This window comes from Metopolophium dirhodum, chromosome 4 (assembly GCF_019925205.1).
Source record: "Metopolophium dirhodum isolate CAU chromosome 4, ASM1992520v1, whole genome shotgun sequence".
Taxonomy (NCBI): Eukaryota; Metazoa; Arthropoda; class Insecta; order Hemiptera; family Aphididae; genus Metopolophium; species Metopolophium dirhodum.
In genome coordinates, this window is record NC_083563.1 from 9,245,941 (window position 1) to 9,254,006 (window position 8,066).

The window sequence follows — 8,066 nt, forward strand, 5'->3', positions numbered from 1 at the left end:
TCAGTATTTACGTTAAAAAGTCCGTAGAAAGTATACATTTGTTTCAACAGAAGTTTTTTACATATTCAATGGATTCGACAGATGATAACCTGGGAACCAGTAGCTGACAATATGGTTATGAGGAAAACATTAATGACTTTACCTGATAGGTATTATCATTTTTACAGTGCTTGGGACTCTATTCCAGCAGGTGATAAAACAATTTATAATTTAACGAGTAGATGGTTAATTGAAGAATCAAGGGTACATCAAAGAAGTATGACAGTGATGGAAAATCAAAGGTCAATAGCGCTAAAGGCAAATAATCCAAAGAAATCTATCTTATCTGGGAATAAAAATAATGTTATCAGAAAACCAGGTAATTGTTATTTTTGCAATTTACCAGGGCTTTGAAAAAGTCAATGCAGAAAATACTTGAAGAATCAAGAAATTAAGAAAACACGCGGAGAAACAAGTAAAAGTGATGATGGTAGTGCATTTATTTCTGGAACAGTTAATACAAACGGTATTGAGGAAAGTTGGTTACTTGACTTAGGATTAGCATCCGATCATATGTGTGGTAAAATAAATTGGTTCACCAAAGGGGTGAAAGATCAGAAGAAAGACAGATAAACACCTACAAAGTTTAGATACACGCAAGAAAGGTACGCCGCGGTCGAACGCGAGTGTCTGGCAACAATCTGGGTGACGGAAATACTCACCCCCACCCCCAAATATCCAGTCAAGGTGGTGTGTAGGTGGTTGGTTGTCTGTCCATGGCCGTGCTCTCCTGCTTTTTACAGCAGTGCTTGGCCAGTGGTGGTGACCCGTCAACCTCAGTTCTCGTGTGCTGGTGACGTGGCGGTGGAGTGGAACGTGGCGTCAAGGTCCACATCGTCCTGTCGCAAGTTGACCTGTTCCGTATCACCTAGTACTACCATCTCATCATCCGGTGAGATTTCCATCTCGTCCGTTGCAATGTGACGGATCAGCCATGTTGCAAGAGCGTATTAAATAAAGTTAACTCTAAAAGTTACATACAGAGCGTCTCAAGCGACATTTTTAAATCATCCGCTGAAATGGAGGATAATCTCGTACCCAAAAGAACAGTAAGTACATCAAAGCGTAACTTTTCATCTACTACTTCACTTGAATTAAGGAAATCGAAATCGAAATTCACAACAGCCAACAGATTTGCACCACTCGCTACATCAGACGTTGAAGTCGAAAAAGAAAACGCAAATATCACACACGGTAGTCAAGTAAATGATACTGAACCTTAAGGAGATGAGCAATATATAAAAGCAAAACGTCCACCACCAATATTTATCCAAGGCTTATTGGAATTTATCGATTTTCGCAGCATCCTTATTAAATTAATCGGTTCTGACAATTTCATCTTCAAATCGTCAACAAATGAATTAAAAATCCAAACAGCTATCCTGAATCATACCGTAAAACAATTCGTTTTTTGAAAGTAAATTGGGCACAGTATCACCAATAAAAAAAAAGTCTTTTCGTGTAGTAATCCGAATCCTACATCCATCTAAATCGTGATCGTAAATGCCATCGAAGACCTAGGTTTTTCAGTCCGACAAGTTACTAACGTCTTTAAAAAAGCTACTAAAGTGAAACTTCCAATTTTTTTTTTGAGCCAGCCTTAATCAACAAAGATATTTAATATATCATCAATACTCAACACAAAAGTAAGAGTAGAAGAACCACACAAACGAAGAGACATTATACAATGTCTAAACTGTCAAGACCATAGGCGGAAATCGGAGGAGGGCTTGAGGGGACTAAGCCCTCCCCAGAAGTTCAAAGTATAGGTCTTAGACCCCCTGGCCCACAAAATTTTAAAGTGACTTAATATACAATAATTGTTATAATTGTAAAATTCATATTTAATAACTGAATTAAGAAATAAATTATAAAAAAATATTCTGTGATAAAAATTAAATTAAATTCGTAAGATTTTACTAACTTATTATCATAACTTGGAACGATTGTAATTTATTATGTAGTATTAATTTTAAGTAAATAAGTAATAATACCCGCATAGGTTGTTGGTCAGCAATCGTCCGCGTCGTCTCAGTTTCGATGAAATTACGTATTATTATGCTATGGGGGTTACCGACTTCATTTTAAGCAATCAGTAGAAGATACTAGGAACTACATACTAAATACAACGAAGGTCGAAGGGAAGAATTAAATAAGTGAAAATGTAAACATTTTTTAGTGTATTGTAATTATAAAATACTAGCTGATGCTGATCCCGTGCACTTCGTTGCCCGTTAAATGTACAAACTGTATACGACTCAAACTTTGTTGAATGCCTTATAATATTCGGTGTATGATGTTCTAGATTTATCTTAACTTTTCTGTTGCCCGGAATAAAAATTCTTATTCGCAGCAGTATATTATCAGGTAGGCAATCTACCTGCGGTAGATCGCGGACCCCGTGCTGTAAGTGTATGATTTAACTCTAGAGTATCAATAAGTTATAACAGGTTAATTAATTTAATAATGAATTGATTTACTTAATTCCACCTACGGTGTATTAACCACCGATACATATAATATCAAAACACAGCGTACAAAAAAATTAAATGCATTGAATGAATACACTGATTTCACGGCAACCAATAATTATTATTATAATAGCATTAAAACCCATATGGCGACCATTTATAAACTAAAATTTCCACCGTAAATCTGTAAATCCCCGTTTGAGCACATCCTCTGGTTGGACCTAGGGGGATGATTTGAGAATCTAAACCATCCGAGCGTCACCCAAACGTATACAAAAAATTCATTCAAATCGGTCCGGCCGTTCTCGAGTTTTAGCGAGACTAACGAACAGCAATTCATTTTTATATATATATATAGATTAGAACTACCTATTAAGCCTAGACGTTTTCAACCGTTTAGAGCAGAAAGAAGATCGTTATTTTTTAAAACTGCCTACGTCCGTAGAAGCACAAATATTTTATAAATGAAAATCCATTCTTACACATTTTTTTTCTTTTATATTTTTACACAAATTGACAATATACAGAGTCTGTATTACAGACATGTAATATTTGTGAGCGATATTGTTATTATTTTTTTTTCAATGTCATTTTATAAGATAAATTAATAAAAATTTGAATGTAAGTTAAACGCAATGAATATGATGAAATGTGCTATATTATTTGATTAATTTGTTAAATATAATTAAAATAAACCTTTAACTTAAATCCATTTTATTTATTTTTTTGAACGTCATTACATTGCAGATTATTAAATGATTATTAATTGCAGATTATTATTAATTAGCAAATTGAACAGTTATTTTAACAGTTTTTTTATGGACAACAAAGTGCGTGGAGACTGCTAAGGTAACTATTTATAAATGTGTAATTTAATTTTGTTATACTCTGTTCACGTTGAGAATGAACCACTTGGCCGACCAAAACTTGTCTTGTTCACCCATCCCCACCACATCATTCTCTGTATGCACGACGGTTGCCAAGGACTGTCAGCCAATCACAGAACGCAAAGCGATCGTCTGGGGGGGGGGGGGGGGGTCAAGCAGTGATCGTAGATCAGTCTTCGTGCGCGAAAGCGGTTCATTCTTAACGTGAACAAAGTAATGCAACAGGTAATCTTCGAGACTACTGGACCAATCAAGGTATGGATTGATAAGGTGTAAACACTTTTACCCACCCACCTAAGATAAAGTGATCGAGAATATTCCTCCAGTTAATTACGCCACTAGATTCGCTCCCTACCCGCTAGACTTAAGAGGCTAGAGGATAAGAAATGTTAGACATTTGTATTTGTATGGATCTAAATGGTAATTTAAATTTAAACTGTTGAAGTTTTCAACTTTTTTTGTATAATTGGCAAAATGCGTTACCTATAAAGTATGAAATACTACATAAGTATTGTGTACATAAGTATTGTTAATAAGCACACAAATGTCGTATATGAATAGGCTAGGTAATACCACTACCTACCTAACCTAACTTGTAACGATTAAGTAACTAAGTAAATATGGGCGGAAAGGCCTACCGGGAAACCGGACATTTCCCGGTGGGCCCCCATCGTATTTTGATAATGGGGCCCTTTTTATGGTTAACGCAATGACTCATTAATTTATATTAATTATACAATTACAATAGAAATTTGAAATATTATATTATATTATAATCTTATATCTATTTTACAAAAGATTTCTTATCGCCTATCGACCCGCAGCCGCCGCTCTGCTGCCACCAACAACTACAACGTGTATAATTTATACGCAAATACATATTGTGGCCTCCACTTTGCATATACATATTTTATGTTTACTTTATCCATTACACAAGTAGGGTGTGAACTAGATTAAAATTTGTAAAAAATTATTTAAGAGATAATACAGGTCAGAATGTATAGAGAGTATGTTGTTAATGAATGTAGAGAAAGATATTCTGAACAAAATTGATTCTGAAGACATCATTAATAAATTAGGAGCTAGGAGCCCAGTATTTGGTAGGATGTTATTATTTTAAAATTAAAAAATAAATAAATGATTTAAAAACGTGTTTTGTTATACATTCTTTTTTTTTCATGTGGGGGCCTCTTTTAATTATTTCCCGGCAGGCCAAAAATGGCCTACCCGCCCATATAAGTAAATACCATAATATACTATGTAATACGAATATTATAATTTTCAAACCTAACCTATTGACGAATTTGTTTGCTGTGACAGTATAATGATTATTATCAATATTAACCTTTCTAAATATAAGTATAATAATTCCGCATGAAATTAATTTGTGTTATCAATTATTTAAATTGTTATTTCAATAACAAATAACTGTTTATAAGAATCAAATATTTCGTTTTAATAATATTTAGTATGTAAAAAACGTTTTCTCAAAATGACTAATGTTTATAAAACAACTTTAAGGAATATTTTATATTTGTGCAAATTTATTGGTATCATTAAAATTTCGTACACATTAGAACCAGATGGATTATTAATAGAAAGTACAAACAGAATCTATAAATGTCTTGAATTTACACGAGTTATTATTTTTATAATATTCACGTATTTTATGTACTCAAATACTTATTTTATTGAACAAATACCATTATTCAAATTATGGACCATCATTTTTGCATCAAGGATATCAGAAAGACGGTTGATACAGTAAGATATATAACGCCATTCATAAAAATTCGCGAACAAATCAACTAAGTTGAAAAATATGTTAAAATAATAATAATGTTATGTTTAACTTATTTTATGTGGTATGTTTCATCTAGTCTTTTCAATCAATATCTTTTTAATGACAATCGTATATATTTTACCGTTTTCTGTTTAAAATATGTTTGTATTCAAATTTTGTAGGTATACGACAAATGCTTAAAAAAAATCGTGCACATTATCGATATTTTTTAATTGATGTAAGTGGGGAAAAGAGAGTTTGTATTGTCACATGATCATCCTTAAGTGGTACAAAAGTATGTAGGTATTTAAGTATATTTGAAAATCAGAATTTGAATTTATTCAAAATTTAAGCATTAAAATAAAGTGAGCACTAATCATACCTATAAAAACCATCCTGTATAGTATATAAATTGCAATTTATCAAAATACACTATCAAACCATAAAATCTCTCACACACATCCTAAAAGTTATTTTTAGAAACATTGACAAATAAATAAGTAACAATAAATATTATATATTGCATTTTTATTTTACGGTTTGACAATCATATTATAATTTTACGTGTACGCTGTACACAAAGACAAGTACCTACCTAGGTACCTAATCGCTTTTTTTTTGTATTTTATATTTTGTAGGTTGATGAATGGCATTATAGAGCATGACCAAAAACTAACATCACTTCCAAGGTTTTTATTGATTCACCAGCTTTCCCCAAAGAAATGTTATTGGAACATAATTTTCATTTTCACGTTAACTTATTATATTACATTTACAATACTGATTGTGCACCTATGGCAGCCAAAAACCATAAACATTTTATCTATCAGCCAATTTTTTATTCGATTTGATTTCATCTTGGACATTACAGTAGTTTTTTCAACAATTTTTTTCTTACAACAATTGGAGTATAGATTTCAAACGTTGAACGACTCTTGGGAATATCTTCTACCAGGATTTCTAGCCGTTCCTGGCGATTTGACACAATTTATAACTGGAACGACGCTGGATAAAATACGGTTGTTACACGCTGAACTATCGGACCTATTAAGAATATTCAGTGTGGGTTACGGACAAATGCTTTTAGGATTCTTTGTATTCAATTATATTAACATGCTGATCTGTTTTTATTTTTCTGTTTTTCGTCCTCGAATATTATATCACGATGAATTTAATTTTGACACTCTTACAAAACAAATTCTACCATACTTTTTCAACCTACAAAATGTCATATTGTTTTCATCTATCATCATTGCTGCATCACGAGTACATGATAAGGTAATTATTATTAATAATATTTCTATTATATTGATTATAATATCTTAATTGCATAACATATTTATATATTTTGAATTCATTGAGTTATAATTATTAATATGTAGCCTCATAATATAATAAATATAGCTACACGTATACGTAGTCGGCTACGCTTTGACCAGTTTGAAGCACTGTTGAGTGCGTAAGGTTCATACCTTTGAAGTGGCACAGCACCTCTGCGTTGTTTATCTAGTAGTGCCTACTTATCCGGCATGGTTTTGAGCAATGGAAATGTTACTATTTCGTGTTATAATCTGCTTATTATAATTGTATGTAGATATTGTATCATTGAATATTATAATTTGTAAACTCTAATGAGTATAAGAACTTAAAAAAGGTGGGTAAGTGGATGTTGCTCTGCTGTACAGTACAAGTGGGTCACTGTAATGGATGCTGTTAAATTTTAATTCAATGATATAATATCATCGTAAATCAAAAACGATTCTGAGCGAAAACAGTCAGTCAGCCTATGATATTACTAAATATTTTTGATATAATTATTGTGAGTAAATAGTAATTTATATTATATAACCTATTTACGTGGAACCTTGTCTTAAATTTTCAATCCTTAGCTATAAAATTTGAACATTTTATACATTTTTAACTACAAAATAATTATTAAATTTTAAGTTCAATAAATTTTGTCAAAATTTGAACTTTAAATCCTAATAAAAAAAAATTGAGCCTGTATTTTTAATATTTTTTAATTGCTATTGTAACATATTTATTGCATATTTTTAGCACATATTTAGCGATATTGTTGGGTGGATTTGTTGTTTTTATTGCATATTTAGCGATATTTAAGGTAATATTATAGCGCATATTAATTATGCAATTTTAAGTGGTAAAAACTCCCAACCCTGGACCTATTACTTATTAGTTACGAATTTTGTGAATTATCCAGATAAATTTAGTTAAAGCACAACACTGGTTAACAGAATTAATAACCTGCAAACAAACACCGTTACGTTTTCCTACAGCACGAAATGCACCAATTCATAACAAATTGATTACAATGTACTGTGTTTTAATATATATTTGCAGAAACGGAAGATGATATCTTATATACGATTAATAAGGATTTCTAATTTGTCACCAAATCTAAAAATACAAGTAAATAAGATAATATATGTAATTATATTTTTTAAATGAAATTATACTTCCCTAATTAAAGTGTTAATTAACTGTATATTAAGTTCTACCAAAGATTGGATAATTGTTATTAATTAACACAAGTCACAACATCATTGATAATAATATTAGCTTATATATAAAAATCCCGTGTCACGTCTTTGTCCGGAATAAACTCCGAAACTACTGGACCGATCTTGATGAAATATTTACAATGTGTGTAATTTGGCCGAACTTAAAAGATAGGCTAATTTTAAAAGGGGAGGATCAACCCCGGGAATTTTGAGATTTCAGATGGAAATTTTTGTTTATAAATGGTTGCCACGAGTGACGTCGTATAAAATGATTCGTTCTAGAAATTTCAATACAAAATTATAGTGAATCGTTTTAATTCGTTGCCAAGATAACAAACAAACCATTTATTATATACATCGACGA